Genomic DNA, 27,523 nt, shown 5'->3' on the forward strand with positions numbered 1-27,523 from the left:
GGGGAGGGGTGGGGGGTGCCTGGGTGGCTCAGTCAGTTGGGTGTCCAACTTCGGCTCAGGTCATGATCTCATGGCTTGTGAGTTCAAGCCCCGCGTTGGGCTCTGTGCTGACAGCTCAGAGCCTGGAGCCTGCTTCGGATTCTGGTCTCTCTCTCTCTCTCTGTCCCTCCCTCACTCATACTCTGTCTTTCTCTCTCTCAAAAATAAATAAACAATAAAAAAATTTTCTTTAAGTAAACTCTGCACCCAATGTAGGGCTCAAACTCATGAACCTGAGACAAAGAGTAGCGTGCTCTACCAACTGAGCCAGTCAGGTGCCCCTATTTGATATTCCTTTTTAATAATCTGATCAGTTTGTTCTTTCTTTGAAATGTAATTCATTCCCCTTTTTCAGGTTGCAATCATTTCTTAAATCTAAAACCTTTATAAATCCCACTTATGAAATTAAATTTATGAAATTATCTTCTTCCTTTCTAGCCCACAGCAATTTTCATGTTTCTGATCTCCTTTTATAGTCAGCTAATATCTAGTTCAGTCATTTGCTGTCTCGTAAGTATATTTTAAGTAAACACATGATAAGCACACATCACATACTTTCTAATTATTTGACAGATTAGTGTGATTCCATACAACTCCACACAACTCTAGTGCTATGAAAGCAGACCATGCTTTCTTATGGAAAAGGTGGCTATCACATTATATTGGTTGGATATGAAGCCTTTCAGACATTGGATGACTTCAACAAAAAAATTAACAACTTGAACATGACAAGAGCTTTTTTCCTTAGAGGAAATATACTCCCAAACTCTACAGTTAATTTATTACAAACTTGTACAACCCAGAAAAAATATTATTTTAAACTCTTATTTAAGGTACTTAATTTTCCTTATGTTATTGCTACCATTGTATCTTAAATGTAATCATAGATATACTTGAATACGTATATAATTTTTACTTTGAGTGACCTCCTCCACCTGTATAAAGATCACCAGCTTTGCATACATCAAAAGCACACAAGTATATGTGTGCCTATGCACATAGGGTGACTTCTGGTGAGTATTAACTAGAAGAGAAAGAGTATAGTATTTTAACTCAATACATACAGGCAACATATTTATACAGTTGTGTGTATTAACTTCAGGGTATTTTTAAACTAACACCTTTTTAAGTATATCCCACTTAATAATGAGGTAGTTATTAAATTAAGTTTATCTAAAACTGTTCATTTGAAACCTATTGGTCGTCTTAAACTCTCTGTGCCAAAGTTGGCAAATAAAGAAAAAGTAAATAGAAAAGGAAGATAAAAGTATGGGTAAACAACAAAAAAAAACATCCTATTCTTGCCTAGGAATATTCAATATTACAAAGATTGCAATTTTCCCCACAAATTATATATAAATTTAGTATTACATAAATTTTGGCAAAATGGCAACAAAATGATAGCCTGTAAAAAAAAATCAAGGAATATTTTGAAAGAAAAAAAACTACTATTAAAACACTTTTAAAAACAAATTTAATTATAATAGCTCATAACTAGCATTCAAATAAACAGAAAGATTTAATGAAGTAGAGAGTCCACAAATAAGTTCAAGGACACACTGGAATTTAGCAAATGACAACGGTGGTGACTGAAATCTGTAAAGAACAGATGTTTTCACTGAGAAATGGTATGTGGACAACGAGCTAGCCATGTGGGGGAAAAAATGGAACAAAAATGGTTGCAGCAATATTTATCTCAAAATAAATACACAATAATCAAAAATTTCAATTTAAAAATGTTAAGAGATCTAAAGGAGACCACCAGCTAATTAAAAACATAATAATTTGTGGCTATTTGAGTATAGAAGGCCATCATAATTATAGACAAAACCCTTAAACCATGAAGAAAAATGATTGATAAATCTGACCACATAAAATGGAAAACTAAAGAAAGGATAAACCAAATCAAAGAACAAAGGAGGGGAAATATCTGCCATAGACAAAAACTTTAGCAAATATGTAAGAATTTTTTTAGAAATCAATACAATGTTCAACCCAACAGAAAAAAAATGATCAAAGGACAAGAGTAATATATATCACAAAAAAATGGTAAAAATCATAAAAAATTAAAAAAAAAACAGAACTCTGCTGTGAAACACAACAAAACAAATGTATCACAGTGATTATGTGATTTTTTTCCCCATTTAAAGTATGACAGTCCCCAGTGCTGTCAAGGGTGTGGAAACATACATTCTATACTATCGATTATATCAATGCAGTTTTTAAGGCAATATGTTAAAATCTACCAATATTATCCAATAAACAAGAAAAAATGCTTATCTTTATTAGCAATCATGGAAATACAAATTAAAACAACAAGATTCTGTTATATGTGGCAAAGAATGGCTAAAATTAATAAGACATTTAACATAAAACAGCAGAGATTTTCTTATACTCTTATATAGTGGGGAAATAAATTGGTACAACCAGTTTGGAAAATTGGTATCATTTTTTCAATTGAATATATCAATAATTTATGACCCAGCACTACAAGTAATTATATACACAGCCAAAAAAACTTGCACATGTGCACGGTGTTAAGAACATTATTTGTAATATTCCCAAAGTGGAAATCCAAATATTCATCTGACATAGTGTGAATAAATCATTCAAGTGGTATTCACAAAATGAGCACTGTACAACAATGAAGATGACTCAACTATTGATATACACAACTACAATGAAGAATTTGTCAAATATGTTAAGTGAAAGGAGCCAGATCCCAAAATGATTCTATGTATATAAAGACCACACAAAATTTAGCTTTAAAGTTAGAAGTCAGAATAGTGGACAGAGAGGAAGAGGAAGGGAAAAAAAGGTGTGAGTAGCAATTGGCAATGGTCCAAAGGATGCTTCTGGATTGCTGTCAATTTAGTATTTCTTGACCTCCCTAGTAGTCACTCACTTGTGATTATTCTTTGAGCTTTAGGTTTTGTGCAAATGATCTGAATGTGTTATACTTTATGATAAAAAGTTTATAAAACAAGAAAGAACAAGTTAAAGAAAAAATAAAGAGATACTAGTTATAATTTTTAATACTCAAAAAAAGGTAGCTTGTCATAATGGCCCTTAATAATAACAGTAACTTCTAAGCCAGTAATTTAAGAATAGAAATGTAAACAGAGATATACCTGAAAAGGAGATTAATCATCCATTGATTTTAACCTGCTGATACAAATCTGCTATTAAATATAGAACCATAAAATTCACAAATAATTTTTGTACACACAAATTTTCTGCCTTCTTATCCTCATTTTAATTAAGAATATGGAAAATTTTCTGATGAATATAAACAGACTAAACATTTTATGGCTAATAAATTTTATGACTTTTTACAACTGTGTTCTTGGTAGATTATCTTTATTCTCTGGGAGTTGTTCTGGGTCCTAATCCTTAAAGAAAACTCCAGGCCTGAAGAGAATAAAGGTATTCTCTTCTACCTTTATCACTTAACCAATGTAATATTTATTAAACTCCTAGTATATTCTGATTACGGTAAGAAAGAAGACATAGTTTTTGATCCCTTCCCCTTAGAGATCAATTTAATAAGAGATGAGCCCACATAAAGATCACTTTGTTTACACCATACCACATGGTTCACCTTAGGAGTCTTACCTTTCCTTAAAACGAAAAATGGGATTTCAATTTGGAAGAGCATCGAGTGGCTCTCCTTACATGGGGAAATTATAGCATCTTCGCTCCTGTTATGGAAAAGATGCAGTTTTGCTGGGAGAGTGTGGGTCTCTGAGACAGAAATAATCTGTTTCAAATACAGTACTGGCTTTACCTAGCCTCAGTAAAGACAGCTTAACAAATGAAAATGAGTATCTCACAATTCTGTGTCCATTAATTGGAGTTATACAGACTGACTGGTTAGCTTTAGGTGCTTAATAAACTTTAGTTACCTTCTCCCCTTTCAACTGTGTGCTATAGTTATTTGTCTAGTGTCTCACCCACCATATTGGTCTGTAAGCTTTCTGAAATTAGGGATCACATCTTATTCTTCTTTATACCCCTTACAGAGCTTGGCATAATGCCATGTGCAGAACTGAAATTCCATATTTGCTGAAGGAATGAAATTTTTTCAACCACATATTGACTATGAGAAATGAAGATAAGATATGTGCCCTTAATTCTGCTGAAGCTAAAGGAGAACTTACTCAATTAACCCAAACTGAATGATGCTTTACTCACATTCATTCTAGAGAAAACTAAATATATACTTAACAATTGTCGTTAGGAACATAAAGTTATTATACAAAAAGTGAAAAGTGACTCATTGAATTTCATAAGGAGACCGTAGGAAAAAATAAGTTTCAACTCATTGAAGAAGCTTTTAATACAACATGTAGCTATATGACTGATTTTTTGTTCTGCTTGTAGAATCAAGTTATTCCTTTATAGTCATAATGCTTTTTGCAGATAGACATGATGCTAAATTTTGGAATTTTGTATAAAATATACCTTCACCAGAAATAGCTTAGCTATTTGATGCCAGGATGTAAAAGGAATAGACAAATTAATGCCAAGGCCCTTTAAAGCCCTATGATTCTCTGACCTATTTGGTTTTGCCTTCTAGTTCACCTCTTAGGAAAGCTTTGAAAACTTTAAACAGATAATTAGACAACTACAGAAAGAACTCTAAAGCTACCCAACCATTCCTCTTATTCTACAATGGTACATCATAATGAAGAGTATCAATGTTCTAGGTGACAAAGGTCATATATATATAAGATAGGTAATAATCATACCATTATGTGTTAATAGCACACCATATCCCATCCTACTGTATTTGAACTTTCCATGAAAACAATAGCCTGTGGTGAAACAGCTTGTCATGGATACTAATGAAAAATTGCCCGAGACATCCTGATGGGATTCCTCCTGCATTCATTCTGCCCTTAAGGTCTGGGAATTCAGTGAACACAAAAGTAAGATTTTCCTGTCTCTTATATTTTGGCAAGATTGTATACAAATTCCAAATACTTCAAGTGGGAAAAGTAACATGTGCAGAATGGTTTTTAGAATACAATCATACATTGATTAATCATTTTAGAGTGCTGAGTGGCCAGAGGACAGGTTGGTAGAGGGGGACAGCCATTTGTTTTCGACACCAAAGTTATTTCAAACTTATGAACAAACAGATGTTCCTCTTTGTTTCTCGTTTTGTATAGCGCCTTCCCTGTGGGAGCTGGGCAAAGTCCTACATAACAGAAATAGGCAAAATGCCTCCCTATGTAACCTTAATGTCCTCTAAAAATAATAGTGCATTATCATCACTGGAGCTGCCTCTTTCCTAAGACTCTATATAGTAGGTTTCTAAAAAGTAAATGGGAGGAATGACTAAGAAATACAAAGAATCTTTGTAAGATAATAAAATAAGATTTGAATAATTATTATTCCAATTTGATTCTTCAACTTTGGGTCAATTTCTAGTGCTTTAATTAGCAAAATCAAAATAACAAAAAAAGGCAATTTCCTGTACTCTCTTAGGTGGTTTTTTTTTTCATTTGCAGCCTGTAGCAATAATTATATTTTCCAAATGCAAAACACCTCATTTAAAATGGAAGGTTCCCAGAAGTTTGCCAACTCTTATGTCTTGAAGTAGCAGAAACAAGTAAACCTTTTTTTCTGACATCTTCCCCTGTTAAAACTCCTTTTGGCACACGCACTGAATGTGAATCAGCCACCGTGTAAATAAATTTCTGTGTCAATACTTCTTTTTTTCCAACACTTTTTATTGTAAAATAGTTTGCCTGCTGGACTAAAAGAAAAAGAAAGGTTTACAAGTCAAATTAGTAGCAAATTTCTAATTTATACCCTGCATGGATAGTCTTTAAGCCACAGTTGACTGTGTGTGTGTGTGTGTGTGTATGTGTGTATGTATACACACATACACACACATATATATATGTATATATATATATATATGTATGTATTAGCTGGAAACAATTCATCAAGTTAGTTACCCCCTTTCCTTTCAAATCCACTTGTATTACTAAAAGGTTGAGTAAAGACCTCTGGGGAACAAGGGCAATTTTTGACATGGGTCTCAACAGATTAAACTATGCAGGGACAATATAGAATACATTGGAGCAATAACATTATCACATCATAGGCTGATTGAGAGGCATTTCCTTGCATTTCTGTCCTTTTACCATAAGCCAATAGTAGCCACAGGCATTTGACTGGAGAGCCTGGAGGATTGACAGGCCTGGCAGTCATTACACGCTGGATTGAATACTAGATTACTCCAAAGTGGCTGAGGGTCAGGGATCAGTGTGTTCCCTTTTGGCACTAAATGACTTTAATATCCTTACTGTATTAGTCAATTACTTTAAAGCTGCTGCTCTCTGAGCTCTCTCTGCCCCCCTGCAGTTTACTATGGACATTTGAATTGCTCCCATACTTAACCCCCACATCTGCTTTTAGCTGTCAAAAGAACAGTGCTATCAGTGGAGCTATTGACAATATGAAAAGAACTGAGATACTTGCTGGAAGTGTCAAGAGGCTCTTTCTTTTGGCTGCTTAGTTTAAAAAAATAAAAAACTAAATAATTCAGTTATAAAGGTGGTCCTCAGAGAAAAGGAATTCAGCATCTTTTAACCCACTGGCATGTAAAGTGACCAATAGGAAGAAAATGGTGGAGTTAACTTTTTTTTTTTTTACCACTTACTTCCATCAACTATGCATCATCTACGTGAGTTTTTATTAACTTTTGTGAACACACACTTTGAATACAACTGTGAAAGAGTGAGCACCTGAGTGAGGGCCAATATCAAAGTCTTTATTTCATTTCACAATGGTTCCAGTGATAGTGGAGAATTATACTGCACTTCTCAATTTATTGGTGCAACACAGTGAAGAATTTTATATCACAGCCACTGAACTTTAAAAGGTCTGGTGTGGCTTGGTGTTAAACCAACATGTCTAGATTAAATATGGACTAACCTGATTTGAAATTTAAAACTACTTGAAAGTCATGCCTTCAGTGTTTCAGAAAAAGTGATATGATTCCCACACGGGAGCACATCTGTTGAGCTGGCCCTGACTTTATGTGTGTACATGTATAGAGTCTGCTTACATGTGAGTATCTGTGAGTGCTTGTAAGTCACAGTGCTGTGTAATAATAAAGGAAATTGCTGAAAGATTCTTAAGAGCTATTTCATATAGAAATTAAAAGATGAGACAGAAACTTAAAGATTAACACATTGCCATTAGCTTACACCGAAAATATGGGAAAACCAATGATTTCCTACTTACAGAGCCTCCTTTCAGGAAGATCTAATGATTTGATCAAAAAGTATTCATTAACTGGGGCGGCTGATGGCTCAGTCAATTAAGCATCTGACTCTTGATTTTGGATCAGGTTATGATCTCTGGGTTCCTGAGATCTAGCTCCCCCTGTAGGGCTTAAGATCCTCTCTCCCTCTCTCTCTCCCTCTCTCTCTCTCTCTCTCTCTCTCTCTGCCCCTCCCTACCACCTATCCCCCCAACCCAGCACTAGCATACCTGAGAGCTCTCTCTCTCAAAATAAGTAAACAAACAACAACAACAAAAAAGAATACTCCTTAACTGTTCTGCTAAGTTTCCACTATTGCTTTTAATTTTTGTGTATACTAAATTATATACAGATATAAGCAATTCTTCACAACATAAAATTTAAGCTAAAGCTTTATTTTCCTAAATTAGTGATTGAATTAACAAACACAATGGAAACTTTTTTTCACTTGTATCCAAACATTTGAACCTCTGAGGCTATGATTTCAGTGACCATCCATCTCTCTTCCCTAGAAAAGATTCTAATCAGGCATGAAAATGTATCACAAAACACTAGGTCAGGAGAAACACAACAGCGTCAACCCAAGACAAAATTGATAAAGAAATCAAAGTTTAGACTTCAAAGTCATTAGAAACAACGGTTTTGTCATCAGTAGCATTTTTAAGACAGTATAAAGGAGAAATAGCATGAAATTACAAGATTTGGGAACTGATCCACATTATTTGCTAAACATAAAACTTTTAATTGTTGAAAATGGTACCATCCTGACCCTAAAGATTTAAAATATGCCTTTAACTTCCAAAAACTACATGTTTCCAAATCTTATAATTTCAAGCCATTTTCCCCTCAACTAAAATATAATTTTTATTAGTCTAGCTTTTATGAGCATAGATCTTGTAAATAAACAGGGAATAAGCTACATATACTTGAGTCGTTAAAAGCTGATTATGACTCCTATCATAGGAAAGCAGAGAGAAGACAATAATATGTATTTCTTTTCAATGGACATCTACTAAAAATATAAAGATTTGCCTTGGGAAACGATTTTGCTCATTTAAAATTTAGTCAGCAAAGGACCTTTACAAACTTAATACCTCTTGGCAATCATGGGTCATTAGCACTTTCCATTCATTTATATTTTGTTGTGTTTTGGGAATTGAGTATTCTGGGGAAGAAAGGTAGCCTGACAAGAAAGCGATTGAGTCAGCCCCCTTGATAGTTGGGATGACAGAAGGTGAAGAACTGTAGCTGCAGCTGACAACTTCTTTAATATGAATCACTTATAAATATTTACAATTCATAATTCAACAATAACTCTATGGGTAGCACATAAACAGAAGTATGTGATGGTTTGTTTGGAATCCTTATCATTACTGTTTTGAAAGGAGCATGTTTCTATTAGGAATTGTTTTTAACCAATTCATTTGGAAAAGTATATTCTTTCACTATTTCTAATAGATAACGTCCTCTTGCAGCTTACCTATCACATTTTATCTTTGTAAGAAACATAGTTTGCATTACCAAAGATTACCTTCCTCTCCAATCTGTCATGATGTTTAGGTGGATGCACTTAAATTATACTTCCACTAAAATATATTACAAATTAAGTAATTTTTTGGGAATACCATACCCTAGCTATCTTTTAAAGATAAGAATGATCAAAAAATAATAATAAAATAAAAAATAATAAATAATAAACATAAGAATGATCACTGCAAAATATGCAAAGTAAAATTCTGTGAACTGTCTTCTTAAATACAAAAATCTACAATAATCTGTTGGTGTTGTATCTAATTTTCATTTTCAGAGATTTCATTATTGCTTCCCTGATGTAACCAGGAGGATTTAAATAACCGATGGGGGTGGATACTCCTTTCTTTCTGACCTGGTGAGTAATGAGGTAGACAACCCCCTAACCCATTATGCTTTCAGTTGTGGAGTGGGAGTGCAGTTAACTTTCATAGCATAGAAAAAAGTACGTATCATTTATGACAAGGAAATATAAAGCATGTAGAATTATAATCTATGCATTTTAACATCTTTACTCAGCAATTACATAGCAAATTAACTAACAACCAGGATCTTTAAGAGTTTCCTCTCTATTATAGCACAAAATATGAATATTTTATATTCACATGTGTAGTACATCATTCAATACTTCTTGATTTTAGAAAGAACACTGTAATTTCTGAAACAGAACACATCACCAGAAGGTACATTGGTTTTAAAAATAGACTTCCTTAAAGTAGTGAGAAAAGTTTACTTTACAAGTCAGATAAATACGGGTGAGAAAGCTTTTTAAAAATGTGATCTTTTCCTTAACAATTATTTTTGAATCCTTCCTGCTTTTTTTATGAAAATGAATATGCACGCGAGTATGTGCACACGTGTGCATGTTTAGTAATTCTGGCATAAAGAAATTGAGAGTTACTTGGGGAAGTATCGTTAGAATTATTTGAAACATCAATTTCCCTTTGAATTTGTATCATACAACAATAATTAAAAAATGAGGAATTTGCTTGTCATGTATCACACTTCAGTATGTAAACAATTTACTGAGTAGCTTTGCATGAGAGTAGGGCTCAATAATTTTCGGTCTGAAAATGACATACACAAATAAAGGAACTAAAGCATGGAAAGTAACATATTTTGGTCTTATGACTAATGGTAACCTGGTGCTATTGAATTACTGAACTGTGTCTGAGAACTAATGAGAAAATTTTCCCAGGGGAATCTTTATCCAGTGCACTTGGAGAGCACCTCAGGGACCTATTCTGAGTCTGTCACCTTCCCCGTCTCATTGACACTCCACTTCTTTACCACCATTACACTGTGCAACCATTTCACTTCACACCTCACGATTAGAATATTAAAAGGAGAGAATACTATACGACTTGTTCCAGATAGCAGAGTTGTTTTTGACACTTAGAATAGAAATTGTCACCAGAATATCACAAAGACATGAGAGTCTCCAACTGAGTAGAACATTCTAAAGCTTAAAGCTATTTTATTTTACAGCTAATGAAAACTTTTCAAGAAATCTCTTAATGGCACATAATTCATTTACTCAGAGTTATTTAAGGCTGCATAATTTTAACCACAAAGAATAATTGTACTTTTACAGTTACAAAAAAATGATTCTGCCATAGAATTTAGCTTGGACCATTATTCTATTGATCTTTTGTTGGTTATTGTTTCATTTGACCTTATGTATACTTGGATAGAAGGTATGTGCCTAGACAGAGGGTGGCATTCTTGTATTGGGCAGTGGTTAAGATTAGCACTGTTACCCACAGACGTCTTACTGTAGTAAACAAGTAGTAGTGAACAAAGACAGTGTTATTACTTCTAGAACTAAGAGTGATGTACTTAATGGGACACTCCTACTTTCTGACACAAAGGAACAAAGAAGGGGGAAAGATAAAACCATTTAAGAATCTCTTCCCCTGGGGCGCCTGGGTGGCTCAGTCGGTTAGGCATCTGACTTCAGCTCAAGTCATGATTTCATGTTCTGTGAGTTTGAGCCCTACATTAGGTTCTGTGCTGATAGCTTGGAGCTTGGAGCCTGCTTCAGATTCTGTGTCTCCCTCTCTCTCTCTGCCCTTCCCCTGCTCACGTTCTGTCTCTCATTATTAAAAATAAACATAAAGAAATTTTTTAATAAAATAAAATTTAAAAAGACTGTATTACACTATTACAATGCTATATATTTATATTTGTTTTTGTAACAAATTATTTAGGGAATTCTCTTCTGAAAGATAAGAGCTACTTTTTTTTTTTTAATCAGAAGCAAAATCCCTTCCACCAAAAAGATAAAAATAGTGCTGATATGTTATTTTTGCCTTTCAAAAAACATGATGACTGCCTCTGTGGCTGGCTTTACTATATTCCTGTAGCAGAGTAAGCATTTTATTTCTATTGCTGAGGTCTGGCTACTAAATTAAGAGCACTGCACAATCACACAAAAGACCCTCCCATGTATACTTTGGGTTGGAATTTCTGAGTTCTGCCAATGACCTTAGCAGTTATCTGTGTATTTTGCAAAATATAATTTGCATAATAAATAATATTCTCTTATTTAAATTTTTTTTCATGTTTATTTGTTTTGAGAGAGAGAGGGAAAGACAGAGAGTGTGTGTGCCCATGCAAGTGAGCAGGGGAGGGGCAGAGAGACATGGAGAGAGAGAATCCCAAGGAGGCTCCTCACTGTCAGCTCAGAGCCTGAAGTGGGGTTTGATCTCATAAACTGTGAGATCATGACCTGAGCCAAAATCAAGAGTCAGACACTTAACCAACTGAGCCATGCAGGTACCCCAATAAAATCCTCTTATCAATATTACTGCTACATTTGCCAATTAGCCAATTTGTACTCTTTTTAACAAGTGGTCAAATTCATATGTCTACAACATGGTCAAATATAGAAAAATATTAGAGACAAGATTCTACAGAATGATAAACTTCCTTCCATTCTCCTTCCATAACAAAGCCTCTTTTTTCCATAGCTTAACCTTATTTCATTATTGGAACTCAATTGGGCTATAAAAGAATGTAGTCCTGGTCTGGTCACTCAGGTTTACACTATGAATGTGCATGCTAGAATTTGGCATTTTTTAAATTTTCATTCCTGAATTGGCCTGATATATTGTTATTTCCATTTCAGAACCTTATTGCAAAACACCAAGTGGATAAATGTAAATTCTGAAGCTCCCTGGTTTTCTCCAGGACACACCCAGAAAGATTCATCACTCTGACAAAAGTTTAAATGCTTATAATCCATTTGTAATGGAGCATTTGGGATGGAATTATATATGGAGAACTATCCATTTTGAGGGAAGACTTATGGAAAAATTATCAGTTCAATATTGTAAGTCCAGGGAAAAAGAAAGGAATGAATTGGACTCAGCATCCTGGTGTCATTTGTTTCCAGTGTTCACTGAGCATCATTTTGCTACCTCTGATCCACTCTACATCATAAGAGGTGATCTTACCCCTTTGTCTCATGGATTTTTTTTTCCATTGCAAAAAAAAGGCATACAAGAGCTAAATTTGGGCTCTTTTCCTCTGCTATGGATCTAAAAACATTGTTCTTTTGATATATAATGTAGGTCTGTTACCATGTCTATTAATTTAATGTGATAGAAGCAAAAGAAAAGGACCAGAAAGCTCTAATTTCTGGCTTAATATTTGTATTTAAGTACTCAAGGATTAAAGTGATATTTGGCAAGTTGACTTTAGAATGCTTTTCCACATAGTATCTTGAGCTTAAGTAGATGAAACCTGGTGACTCTTGAGTGGTAATGATTCAAAATATAATTCACATGAGGGAATTAAACACACACTTATAATAAGCCTACATGAGCAGTCCATTACAAGGGTTTCCTTCATTTTCTATGCCAGAGTCACAAACTAACTTCAAACTTTGTCCCAGAGATGAAATCAAAAGTCCACCTCACATACATGAAAAAGACATCTCTACAGATTTAAACCAAGACCCGATTATTCAGGAGCAGCTTATTTGGCTCATGGCTAAGTCAAAGTTTGCTACTTCTGGGCATGTTTGACTATAGGGAACTCGCCCTCATTTTCATCCCTTAGCCTGTTCTGAAGTATGTGAAAAACACACAACTTCATTTTTACTCATGTGGTTTTGAATGGGCTCTTATTTGACTCATCTTCTTTAGAAGTGGGGAAAAAAAAAGTAAGAAAGCTTTTACATGTGCAGGGATTTGGGGATTTAGTCTCTTTCTTCTCTTTTCCATTTCTTCTTCCCCTTGACAGAATTTTTGGTCTTCAGGCATTTGTAAGGTCTCTGCTTCATTCTTTCAAACCAATCCCTGATATATGGGTGGGGAAATGGGGGATACAAGAAATAGGAAATGTATTCCTATTCACAGGACAACTTAGAACCTTGGGGATTGCAGGTCACTACCCCACACAGAACACTTCAGCTTAAAGTGTCTCAACACAGCTTAGGCCAACAGAACAGAAGCATTCCAGGGAACGAGTCCTTTTGGATGCCAGTCACTGAAGTGCACAGCCCTATCCTGGCACACCGCTCTACCTTGCATACACTCTTAAAACCTACTTTTTTTTTTCTTTTTAACTTATTACACCTGAACCACCTCCAGTCCATTTGCTATATACGTTTTTAATTTGCAAATGAGACCTTTTTTTGGGAAAACAACAAATAGAGACGTACTTATCTGACTCAAGATCCAGATCATGTCAGAGGAATCACACTCTTAAAAAGGACCAGAGAGTAAGGGAAATCCAGTGCTACGGCACTTGCTAGTGAAATTAGGAATGACTGTGAAATGGTTTCTTCAAAGGATAAAATGTATGTGCCAGTAGAAAAGGTGTGTGAAAACTCTGAAACTATTTTTGACTCGTGATTGAATTCATGCAAAAAGGGCCAATTTGAACTTCATTTATCAATCAGTTTGATTCATAGTTAAAATAACATTATAAAATAGAGGGTCATGTTTTTCATTGCTCGAGTTTTCTACATTAGTACATTTGGTATTTTATTTTCAGTGTCAAAGAACTGAGCTGACAGTTTGAATCAGAGTCAATTTATTTCAGCAAATATTATAAATTGATACCTGGTTTATATTTCTGTTGTTTTGATAATCCATGGCTGAACTGATTTCCCCACACTATACTCCTATAACTTTAAAGTGTCATTTGAGAACAGAGGGATTTTATTTTCTCATGATCTTATGCAGTTGAAGAAAAAAATTCTTTGAGGTGTTTTTGGAGAGATTTCTTTTTGGCTATGTCTATACAGTGTCCAAATAAACAGTGAAAAGTTGAAAAGTTCAGTCAATTCTCTGTGTTATTGGCTTTTTAGACACCAAATAAGAGTTAAACTCAAAACAATATACTAATGTTTTCAATTAAAGTGACCTGTCAGTTTAGTCCAATTAGTCAAAACCTATGTGCACATTATTAATGTCTTTGCTACTCAAAGACGGTAGAAAATTTACACATTGGTAGAGCCTTTGAAGTTAAATATAAGTTCAGTACTACATAGGTCTCGGTCTAGTTTTCTCTCTTTGATTTTCTTAGGCATTTTCTCCATAAAATCCAGATATAAAATATAAAAATGCAAAGTAACTGGAATTTTTTCTCTACTAGTTTTCCACGGACGTCTAGATTTGGGACTCTTTTCTCTATGCAAATCACCAATATCTAGGAGTTACTTGCTAAGAAATGTAGATCAACGAGGGACAATCTCTGCTTTCAAGGAGCTTTGCACTAGTGGGGGGAGATTGCCTCCAACGGACTTAAGAACAAATACCATGTTAAAGAAAATTAATTCAAAAAGAGGCATAAGCAACATTTTGAGAAATGTACACGGACAATGAGGAAAGAGTTTATGGAAGAATAAGCACCAGTGCCCAGCTTTAAGGGATGAGATTTAAAATTTAGGGGAAGGGCATTTAGAATAGGAACAAGATAAGTAAAATATTAACTTACATGAGCAAGTGAATTTCTGTCCTAGTGTAGACTGTGTGGAGGGACACAGTAGTATTTCAGAGCCTTCAAGGGGACAATGCATAAAATGATTATATCTGAAGTTATTTACCATAGGCTCTAAAACAAGAGTTTAAAGCTATTAATGTGTGACTAGCTAATTTTATTTCACTCTTAGGAATAACAAAGTATTTGCATGCTGTAAATCACTTGCTGGCAAGTCAAACTTAACCTGACTTACATTATAATGAAAACAAATTTAAGAAATTTCTTAAAATTTTCAAGAACAATTTTTAATTTTTTAAGAATTTTTTTAATTAAGAAATTCCTATATTCATTTTTTAAAGTTTATTTATGTATTTTGAGAGATAGAGCATGCAAGTGGGGGAAGGCAGAGAGAGAGACAGAGAGAGACAGAGAGACAGAGAGAGAGAGAGAGAGAGAGAGAGAGAGAGAGAGAGAGAGAATCCCAAGCCGGCTCCATGCTGTCAGCACAGGGCCCAGTGCAGAACTCAAACTCACAAACTGTGAGATCATGAGCTGAGCCAAAATCAAGAGTTGGATGTTTAATCAACAGAGCCACCCATGAACCCCCAAAATAAGAAATTCCCAGGTACATAAAGATATATGTGCTAAAAAACTATGGGGTTTTTTATATCCCACCAAATATAGGTATAGACGGATTACCCATTATTATTATTTTTTTTATAATAAGGATCAGAAGGGGCGCCTGGGTGGCGCAGTCGGTTAAGCATCCGACTTCAGCCAGGTCATGATCTCGCGGTCCGTGAGTTCGAGCCCCGCGTCAGGCTCTGGGCTGATGGCTCAGAGCCTGGAGCCTGTTTCCGATTCTGTGTCTCCCTCTCTCTCTGCCCCTCCCCCGTTCATGCTCTGTCTCTCTCTGTCCCAAAAATAAATAAACGTTCAAAAAAAAATAAATAAAAAAAAATAATAAGGATCAGAAAATGGATTTCCCATGACTAAGATTTTAGGTAGACATCATTAAGGGTTCTCAGCTACTATTACCAAAGTGTTTTCCAATTCTGTGGCTCTGTTGGTGTTCTGGGACCATTCTGCTGGACACACTGAAACGATGCTTCAGCAAACAAAGGCACAGTGCTTCCTGGATTCAGTCTACCTTTTGGGATGCAGGAAAGAATGAAGGCAACTGATTTAAATCTTGGAACATTAGCTAGTTGTGAAGTCTTTGTTGATATGATTCTGGGCACATAGTCATAGATGGAAATGAAACAGAATCCCTCTCAAAAAATCCACCAAAGCATTTCTTTCATCTGTGTGTGTTGCTTGTTGAGGAGAAGTTTCCAACCACAAGGATCATACTACATATTCTCTCTGCCAAACTATTTTGACTAAGTAGCATCCAGCTCATGGGACTCAATGCTAAATTAATACTGAAGTTTCTCAAATTCATCATAATTGTTTCAAGTCGGCATTCTTTGGAATCTTCAATGAATCAGAGGTCTTTAGTGATGGGGTTCCAAAATACACTGTAGAAATATCACTTTCTCCCAAGAGAGACAGTGCAAGCCTTCAATCTGCTCTGGTGATCCAGTTATACGGTTAAGACTGGAAGATACTGCTATACCAGGGATTCGAGGTTGAAAATACCCTCTGGAAAATACTAGAAGTTTGTATGAGCTATCACTTTTCCATTTTTATTTTTGTTTATTTTGCAAATGTAATTTTTGGTAAGAACTTAATGGAAAGCTTAATGGAAACTTATATTCATATATAACAAATTCAAATTTGACTTTTTGAAATTCCTTTTCTTAAAAAATATTTGACCATATGCCATAAAGTGCTTCCTACTAGCTCCTTTCCACATGCTCCCATCTCTAAATATGGTACTTGCCCCCCTATTCTTTGCTTAATTCACATTTTTTTCAATCCTTTCTCGTATCAACATTGTCATACTCATAAACATAGAAGTTGCAACAACTGTGTTTTGCTGTCCCACTGCAGACAATGGCTGCATAAGGTCCTTTAATTCCTTTTCAAATGGGTCCTTTTAACTCCTTTCCTACTAAGATATTCTTTTGGGAATTTACCTGGACATGAATTGTAAAACTTCATGTACCACCTTGGAAAAGTTTTCATCTGAAACTTTTCATTATTTTCATAAGCTTAAGAAGCTGTAAATTATATAATTTCTAGCATATTTTAAATATCACAGTTTGAGTTTAAATCAATTTACATTTAAATAAATGATGTTAATAGCACATTAAGAGAAGCACATCAGGAATGGTGGGAAAAGGACTTCTGAAAAATCTACTCCTCCAAAGAAGCAATGAGAACACTGGCAAAAACAACCAAAGTCAACTTTTTCAGAACCTTAGAAATTTAATAACCCAAGGAGCATTTATTAAGACAAACTGCTGAATCTCAGAAGAGTAAGCTTTGTGTCATTTTAGTTTTCCCTATTTCCATCCTCTTCTCCCCAGGTCCACAGCACTCTTTAAAACCAGCAGCCTCACAACTATGGTGGCTATAAAAACTAGCAACCTAGTAGCCACTGGAAGAAACAGATGGGTTTGGAGATCCTCAAAAGTCCCATTCCCAGAAAAATATCACAATTTGTAGAGTCCCTGAAAGAGTTCTTTACGTTTATGTGATCTGAATCAGAACTTGCTCTGTGTGAACAGCCATATTCCTAGAGCAATTTTTAAAAGTGATTAGTGGCAATTATTTAACATTAAAGTAGCCTGAGGTGAAGTACTAGTCAGTGCTAATAAGAGGCTGAATACAAATCTTAAAATGAAGGGGTGCCTGGCTGGCTCAGTCAGTAGAGAGCCTGCTGTCAGCACAGAGTCTGATGCGGGGCTCAAACCTGAGCAGAAGTCGAATGCTGAACCGACTGACCTACCCAGGCACCCCTAAAAAAATCCTAAAAGAAAAACCTAAAGAATGATATTTACATCTGTAAACTTCTGATATATTCCTGAGAATCTAGAATGCCAAGCACTGTGCAGAGCTGTGCATATCTCAAGGAAAAACTGAGAATGTCCTAATTGTTCATCTCTAGCTGACCTTGAGGCTCCTCACAAGTAGGAACAGAAGGCTAAGGCAGAGACGTAGACTGCCTGCTGGAGCACTAAAGCATGCCTTCAAACACAGGGAACCACTTTGGAAAGGGAGGGAGATTAATTAAAGACAAGTAAAGTAATTTCTGTCCCCTCATTAAATGACCACTCGGCTTATTCAGCACAGATTTCAGTGCCTGCATAAAACAAAAAGACAGACTACATGAACTTAGTCCAGTGAAGTCACTTAACAATGACAACAACACAGAAGGGTGCCAAGCAAATTCATGAGTAAAGAATAGTCTTTTTAACAACTGGTGCTGAGCAACTGGATATCCACATACAAAAGAATGAAAATGTACCCCTAAATCACAAAATATACAAAAGCAATTCAACTTCCACCTAAATGGAAGCACTAAAACTCTACAATTCTTAGAAGAAAACTTAGGAGTAAATCTTTATGACCATGGGTTTGGCAATGTCTCCTTAGATATATACCAAAAGCACAAGTGACAAAAATAATAGCTCTCTTGAAAATTAAGCCTTCTGTACTTCATAAGAGACCATCAAGAAAACAAAAACACAACCCACAGAATGGAAGAATATATTTGCAGACTGCATATCTTATAAAGGACTTGTATCCAGAACACAGAAGAATTCTTACAAGTCAACAATAACAAGACAAATAGCCCAATTTAAAAATGGGCACAGGATTTAAATAGACATTTTTCTAAAGAAAATACACAAATGGCCAATAAGTACATGAAAACACACTCTCAGTATCATTAGTCATTAGGAAAATGAAAATCAAAACCATAATGAAATTTTTAAACCTACTAGAATAACTAAAATTAAGAAGAGAGACATTAATAAATTTTGTCAAAAATGTGAAGAAATTGATACTCTCCTACATTGCTAGTGGGACTGTCAAAGATACAACTTCTTTAAAAAACACTTCAAAATATTAAACATACAATTACTGTATAACTCAGCAATTTCAGTCCTAGATATACATCCAAGAGAACTGAAAACAAATGTCTACACAAAAACTAGAACATGAATGTGCATAGTAGCATTATTAATAACAGTGCATAAAATGTAAACAACAAATCTCCATCAACTAACACATAAAATGTGGAAATCCATAAAATGGAATATTATTTGGCCATAAATAGGAATGAAGCTCAGATCCATGCTACAACATGGGTGAACCTTGAAAAAATTATGCTAAATGAAAGCCAATCACAAAGACCATAAATGGATAATTCCATTTAAATGAAATTTCCAGAATAGGTAAATATGAAAGGACAGAAAATACACTAGTGGCTCTAAGGTGGGGGGTGGGGGGGGGAACGGAGAATAATGCTAATGGTATAATTTTTTCTCTTTCGGGTGATAAAAATGTTCTACAGTTAGATAGTGGTTATGGTTGCATAACTTGTGAATATCCTAAAAACTAAATTGTATAAAAGGAGAGATTTTATGATATGTAAATCCTGTCTCAACACAGTTGTTACTTAAAAAAGTAAATTAACAGACTTTATTTATAATCAGAAATCAGGCATTCAATCAACTTGTTTTGAGGGTGGAAGGGATGCTGTATTATCAATTTAGTGTTCACTGATTAAAAGTAAGGTTACATAATTTTGTGTTTATTAGACATTTGCATTTTTTTCAACTATATGTTTAGTGATTTGATTTTTTAATATTTATTATACTTAATGTATAATAATTTAATAACAGTGATCAAATAAATTGAAAATAATTTCCCAATTTAAGGCTTAATTTTTTGTTTATATCAAAGTTCTATACAAAACTTGTATATATACAAATTTATATACAAGTTCTATACAAAACTTCAAGATTCTATACACCAAAATCCATTTATTTCTCTTTTATGATTTATTTCATTTTTATAAATACTTTGCTATTGTGAAATCACAAATATTTGCTTATTTTTTCTTGCTTTTTCTCAGATTCATATTGTATTTAATTCTTTAATCAATCTGGATCATATTTTAAAGTATGATATGTTACTGGGAATGTAATTATGGCTAAACAATAACTGTCCCAGCACAATTTAGAAAATATTTCATCACCTTGCACTGATTTAAGACACAATTTTTATCATATACACTACTTTTTTTTATTGACACGTTTGGTGATAAGTTTTCTCTTCATTTGGTGGTATTTCCCTATTAAGTACTATTAACTTTATCATGTAATTAACATTTAAAATCCAAGTACATTAAATAAGCTATATTTTTAAAGAATTACCTTGGCTATTATCATAGATTTAATCTTACATATGAATTTTAGAGTTATTTGATAAAGTTTCCCAAAACTCTTTATAGGTATTTTAAGTCCTATTACACAGTGTTCAAGTTGGGAGGGTATGTAATTGTACAGCCTGAGACCATGTTTAATTGTGTCATGTTATCTACTTAACTCTTTAAAACCTTAGTTTTTTCACCTGCAAATAATAATACTAATAGAATATCTTAATCAGCAAGATACTGTCTTTAAAAGCATGCATATATATATATATATATATGAAACATATATATTATATAATTTATATATAAAATAAAGTTAACACAATGCCTACCCCAGAGTAAAGCAGTTAAGAAAAGCTATACTGTGTGATTTAAATTTTTTTTCATTATATGAAATTTATTGTCAAATTGGTTTCCATACAATACCCAGTGCTCATCCCAAAAGATGCCCTCCTCAATACCCATCACCCACCCTCCCAATTAATTGGATTTATAAATTATTTAAGTGAATAATTACTATCTTAGCTTACTATGTTTCTAATTCAGAAAAACAATTACTGAAGTCCCTTTTTTAATTTTTCTTTCCAAATCTTCATAGACATATCTCAGACAAGTTTGGAACACATTTCACCTTTAAGTCATTATAGGTATTACATATTTTCATTGCTTTGTGAATGAAAATATTTCCTATTGTATTGACTATATTTTTACAGTGATATATTGTAAACAATTATTTTTGTAACTAATCACATTACTGATCTTGCTTATTAGGTCTAACTTTATCAATTAATTTGAGTTGTCTAAACAATTGTGATTTCTAGCAATGATAATTTTATCTCTTCCTTTCCAATTCTAACATATCATTTTTTTCTTCTTTTACTGCATTCACTAGAACTTCCAGAGCCATCTTGAATAATAGTGATTGTTTTGGTTCCCAATTGTAAAAAGTGTATTCAATGTTTCAAAAACAACTACAATGCTGGTTATCGTTGAAGTAAATTTGATCATGGTATTTTTTTGTTTCTGGTACTTTTTTTTTAAAAGGAGAGACGGTACATTTCATCTAAATTTTTGAAATCAAACAAAATGATGACATTTCTTTTTCTAAATTATTGATCCAATGATTTACTAAAATTAATTTCTCTATTTTGATCCATCTTTGCATTCCTGGAATAAAAATGTTATAACATAAATACTGAAACCATGCTTGCTATGTTCCCATACTGGCTCTGAAATTTCTAAATATAGAATTTAGAGGGCGCCTGGGTGGCTCAGTCGGTTAAGCGGCTGACTTCGGCTCTGGTCATGACCTCACAGTTTGTGAGTTCGAGCCCCGTGTCAGGCTCTGTGCTGACAGCTCAGAGCCTGGAGCCTGCTTCAGATTCTGTGTCTCCCTCTCTCTCTATCCCTCCCCCGCTCACACCTCACACTATGTTTCTCTCTCTCTCAAAAATAAACATTAAAAAAATTTAAAAAATAAATATAGAATTTAGAACCTATTAACCTCAGTTTCTCCATCTATAAAATGGGGATAACAAGGTTGCTTGATTCAGGGAATTGTTTTGAAGCTTAAAAGTGTTAATACATATCATGATGGTTTACTTTTAACATTCTTTTGGGTTTTCTCTGAAATTATTTTGTGATGTTTGTATCTACATTTAAAAGTATGTTTTGCCATAAATTTTTGCATACTTTATTGGTGAGATTTTGAATCATTTCAGGAGATCCTTGCACTCTTTTAGGTTTTCAAAGTAATTAAGATTAAATTGTATTCAGTGATCCACTAATTTTAATTTCAGCCATGCATACTGTTTTATGTTCAGTCTTATTTTTTAATTCTCCTTACAAATGTTATTCCTTTTATTAGCAGTGTTAGTTTCCTATTGCCACTGTTAACAAATTACCACAAGCTTAGTGCCATAACAACACAATTTTTTTTATATAACAATTGTATAATATATATAAACATAATGTCTATAAATTAAATAATCTCTTGTTTTATTGTATATAAAATTTATTCTATATATTATATATATGCATATATATAAGATGTAATTATATCAGAAGTCTAAAATGTGTCCACAGGGCTGTGCTCTTTTTGCAGGCTCTAGGGGAAATCTACTTTCTTGCTTCCTTGTTTCCCACTCCTAGATGCTGCTCTTATTCCTTGGCTCCTGTTCCCTTCCTCCATCTTCAAAGCCAACAGTGTCAACATCTTTTCTCCTTCTAATCTCTGTTTCAGTCCTTACATCTCTCTGACTCTCTTTTATGAGGAATCTTGTGATTACATTGGGCCCGCCTGGATAATTCAGAATAATCTTCCCTTTTTGAGATCTTTACCTTAATCACATCTCAAAAGTCATTTTTAATATAACATATTCACAGGTTCCCAGGGGACAATGCCACATCTGTAGGAGGCCTGCCAGATTGTATCCTATTAGCTGTATTACAGATTTGCATGTTTTGTTTTTCTTCAAAGAACACGATCTTGGAGTGATTTGTTAATTGTGCTATTTTTAAAATTATTTTTTATTTTATATTTTGCTGCCTTCTTCAACTCTGGTTACTTTCATTTGTCCAACTTTTTGAAAGTCAATAGTTGTTTGCTTATCCTTATTTTTAAATTTAAGCATTTACAACACCTCTGAACTTTTATCTGACTACACTTTTGGATGCACACCACATACTTTGTTTTGTGATGCTCCCATTATTGTCATTTTAACAATCATTTTCAGGCTTGACCAACTCTTTGATCTTAGCATTATTCAGGTGAAAATGTTTTTAATTGCAGGTAACATTTTAAATTTGTACTTAATTATTCATTTCTGAATTTACTGCATGTGTTAAGACAATAGCCTAAATACGCATTTTGAGTCTAGTGGGTTTTATTTGTGGCCTGATAAGGAACCAGTTTATATTAATTCAACAGTTACTTTTTGGTAGGGTATAGAATGTGATATCTAGATATTAACCAGCATTATTTTTATTTTATGTCCACTGTAGGGTTATTTATCTATGCCTAATTGGTAGGCTTTTAGAAGTCCATTATACTGCCATGGATTAGAAAACATGGTCATATTATAGGAACACTGAGATGCTGTTCTCAGAATAGTTTCTAAAATTGTAGATAAAAAATTAAAACAAATATAAAAGTAGAAAAGTAATTATTTGTGGACAGTAATAATTCATTGCTTGCACTGTACCTTGCTTTTTTCACACGTGCTTACCAAAGCACATTTAGAAAAAAGCAAGTCTTAGATTTTGACAAGTAAACAAATATTCTTTTTAAAAATATGCCTATTTAATCTTTCTTTCTATCTATCTTCTTATCTTTTGAAAAAAGCTTTTGACCTTGCCCATCCATAGTGGCATTAAGAAACACCAAAGAGACAAACAGTGACACTTATAGCATTAAGTATTATAAAAGTATGAGGAACTTACTTTTCAATAGATAACTGCTGTCCCAGCAAAAGCCCAATGTTGGTTTTAGCTAGCTTTTCTTTAATCTTCTGGATTGCAGCAGAAAGCTGATACTGAAACCATGTCTGCAAGTTCTAAACTAAATGAGTTTGATGGTGTCAGCTTAACTGGAGCCAAAATAAGCCTACAGTATATGTTTATAGTCTCTGTTTTATACATGTCTGGAGCAAAGGAACTATTGAAGTTGAAATACTTCTCACCCCTAGAGAGGGTACTCCTTCAATGTCATGACAAAGGTTACTGACAGGTCACCATGGAGAAGACAGCTTCTGGATATCAGAATACAGTTTCTAAAACCTGTCAGTTCACTTTTACAAAAAACAAATTGTAAAAGTATTTTCATAAGAAAAGGAACACACACACACATATTTGTGCACACTTACATGTTGGGGTTTAAAATATTTATGTTCAATGTACATACAGAAAAGTATAAATTGTACCTAGAGCTACTGTTGTATTTGGAAGCAATTTTACTTTGAATTTGTATGAAATACTACCAGAAATAAGAAAACTTCACTTCTACATTGATACCAAAAAGTCATAGCTTTGCCTAGGTTAATAGTGAGCATTACTGATAGATGCTATAGGCTGGTGAATTAGATATGAAGAATACTACCCTCATTTCAAAGGAACAGAAAATTTTCAAATCTTTCAGCATACATAAAAGACATTTATTTTTATATAAAGTGGTCAACATTTTAAATTTCATTTCTCACTGCATCCCCCACTTTTTTGAGCAGAATGATTTTCCAAATGTTGATTTTCTTCAGTTACAAAGACAAATTCTTCAAAGGGTGTTCTATCCTCATTATTACAAATTTCATTTTAATGTTCAAGATGTTGGTATATGTAAATAAGTATGTGATCTAATGGACCACCCTCAGTATTGATCAACTTATCTATGTGATGTCTTGTTGCTGTTGCTATACTGACCTCTGCAGGCTTCTGAAGTTGGGAACAATTGTTTACTTTTGTGCACAGCGCTGTCAGCCATTGTAGAGTAAAATGAAGGAGTTTATTGTCACCAAGGACTTGTACACTTTAAACTACTGATAAGCTTTCTTTTTATTTTACCTTTGGTAAAGAACTTCATGTACATACATATATACGTTTGGAAGAACCATTTCAAAAGCAATATTGGTCATTTTTGATTACTAAATAAACTTTTTGCCTGCTTAAGCTGAAATATCTCCCTTAAAAATAAACATTTAAAAGTCATTTTTACATTTACTATAGGAAAAGATTATTGGTGGGGTAGTAGTTGCAATAATTTTAGTTGAAAATTGTCCCTTTGCAAATAAAATATGTTGACTCTGATTTTCTCCTGTGTGCAGTTTGGTTCTATTTTTCCATCTGTTACTACTTAATAAACACTTTCACTTGCAAGTTAGGGGACCAGTTGCAGACTTACTGAAGCTCAAGGAAGACTATCTATTACTTCTGACATAAATATCATAAATAGTAAATAAGTTTTCTGAAGTATCTATGCTCAATTCAATTTTATCAAGTAGAACTGTACATTACCTGTAAATAACTAGTGTTTTTTTCTAGCTTAAGTCTTTTTACCCCTCTGTAATTTGTTTCCAACATTTACTCATGCCAAACTATAACTTTCCAATTAGTCTCTGACACTTCTTTTGCCTGTATGTATGTATGTATACATTTGTATACAGTTACAGGACATGGTCCTGTCTGGTTGATTTGCACAGCAGTGCCCCAAATTTTATTTTTGTTAGCAACAAAATCATGTTGAACTGCAGCTCTGTGTAGGTCTATTTGTGGTTCAACAAATGACAAAATACAGAATACTTAAAAATTTGGTCCTGGAAATGTATTTGTCTGGTTTATGTTCTCCTTTGCTTTCCTTGCATTACTGATTTTAGTAGCTATTTCATCCATTTCCTATAGCTACCCAAACTATTTTCTTAAATAGATATAGGAGATATTCAAGCAGTTTCTAGCTCTCCAAAAAGTAGTGAAATCATTTATGAAATGATCTTTCACTATGCACCTTTGAAGACTGAACTGTGGTATGTTCTGTCACCTTTCCTCCATTCACAAAACTACAGATGGTACTGACTCTAGTAGTTCATCTCATCCTAGCTGTTGACAACTGAATCCTGTGTCCTAGAATTTAAATAGTCTAAGATTCATTATGAGACTATCATTTGAAACATACAGTAACAGTATTCAATTAGTTTAGCCTCCCCAAAATGCACTTTCATGTAAAATATACAGACACAACCAGGGCAAAAAAAGTGTCCTTAGCATACTATCCTTAAGAGTTCTTAGAAGAAAAATTGGGAAAATGTTAATAGTGACTATTAAAGTTTTATGTGTGTTCCAGTTATGTTTCTGATAAGTCCTATGTTAGAGATACACAGTGAACTGTTTCCTGATGAAATACATAATGTCTAGACTTTGGTTCAAAACATTCCAGTGGGAATGCTGGGGTGGGGCAAAGAGTGGTTGGTGAATATACAGATGAAACAGTGTCTTTAATAATCTAGGGTGTGAACACCTGGGGGTTCACTATACTATTTTCTTTAAATGACTTTTTTCTCAATAAAAACTTGAGAATAACTAACTAATTCACACCTTATTTTCACAATCATTCAACTGAACCATCATCTCAAACCCGGTTCACTGAGGTTCTTCTCTATCTATACTTTTCTAACACGAAAAGCAACACATTGTAGATCTGGTCAGTTTCATGCTCACTGATGACCCCACCTATCCTTCCTTCTACTTTATGATGAAACATTTGATTTCCCAAATACACTTACACTACTCTACACCATATTTCATGTCTGCACGGATTATTCCACCCTGTTCTCCATGTGTCTACTCTTCCTCTTGTTCCTTCCTAAGTGTACCACTTCTTCCTAAAAATCTCCGATTTAGTTAAAACCTCAACAATATGGCTAGTTATGCAATGCAACTTTTCTCTTACAGCTCCACTTTGCAGTTTTTATTAATGCTTAATCACACATTGTATTTTATCTGTTTACAGATATCCAACCTAAAATATTTAAGATTTCACTGAACGTAATTTCACTGAATATAAGGCATGAATCTTATTTCTAATTACATTTTACTTCTTACTCTTGTTTATTCTCCCCTTCCTTATTCTTTCTCACTTGTTTTTTATTCATGTTTTATTGTTACAATATATGTTCTCATGATGGCCTTAAATTATCTGGGGTACAATTTGGAGCAAGTATAAATGAACTAACAATCTTTCTAACTAATTGTGAAACTCTTCAGGACAGTTAATGCCTCTTGTTGACTTGTATATACCCAGCAATAAAGCTATCTTTAACTGAATTGAGAAAGCAAATAAAACTTAAAAGAACAGCTGGTAAATTATTGGTAAATAGAAGGGCAGTGAGAAATTGCTAGAATCATCCAATTTACAAAATGCTCTAAAATAAATACCTAAAACTTTATTTTTCATTTTATATATCTTAATGTATAAAATTATTATTTTCTTGTTACATAGAACCTGATGTACTTTATTGACTTACAGCATTGTTATTATCACTATTTATTAGAATTATGTAGTATTCTTTTATTTATTTATTTATTTATTTATTTATTTATTTATTTATTGTTTTCCCTTAGAAAAACAAATACTTAATAGTTATAATGTGAGATCAAAGTACATATTATCTCACAGGTTGGTAGGTTTTTGACAAATTGTAGGTTATCATGAGGACATATTTGTACAATGCTAATTTACAAACATATTTTCAAAATTAAGTATAGTTTTTATCTCAATTAAGTATTCCTTTATTTATTATGGTGAAATTAATAATCAACATATAAAAACTAATGGGAAAGTGAAAGATATAATTCTTCTCTTAAGTGTTTTCACGTAATTTCAGTCACCTTTAAATAATATTTCTGGATTATGAATAATTATAACT

General features: G+C 33.6%; 1 long non-coding RNA gene across 1 annotated transcript; it reads left to right on the forward strand.

Annotated features, from left to right (window-relative positions):
- Positions 1-4,811: 4,811 nt before the first annotated feature.
- On the forward strand, positions 4,812-12,550 carry LOC122486465. Its single transcript, XR_006298170.1, has 3 exons — positions 4,812-4,970; positions 9,129-9,209; positions 11,982-12,550. It is a non-coding gene; the product is annotated as an uncharacterized LOC122486465 (long non-coding RNA).
- Positions 12,551-27,523: the final 14,973 nt, after the last annotated feature.

The sequence above is a fragment of the Prionailurus bengalensis genome, chromosome A2 (genome assembly GCF_016509475.1).
Source record: "Prionailurus bengalensis isolate Pbe53 chromosome A2, Fcat_Pben_1.1_paternal_pri, whole genome shotgun sequence".
NCBI lineage: Eukaryota > Metazoa > Chordata > Mammalia > Carnivora > Felidae > Prionailurus > Prionailurus bengalensis.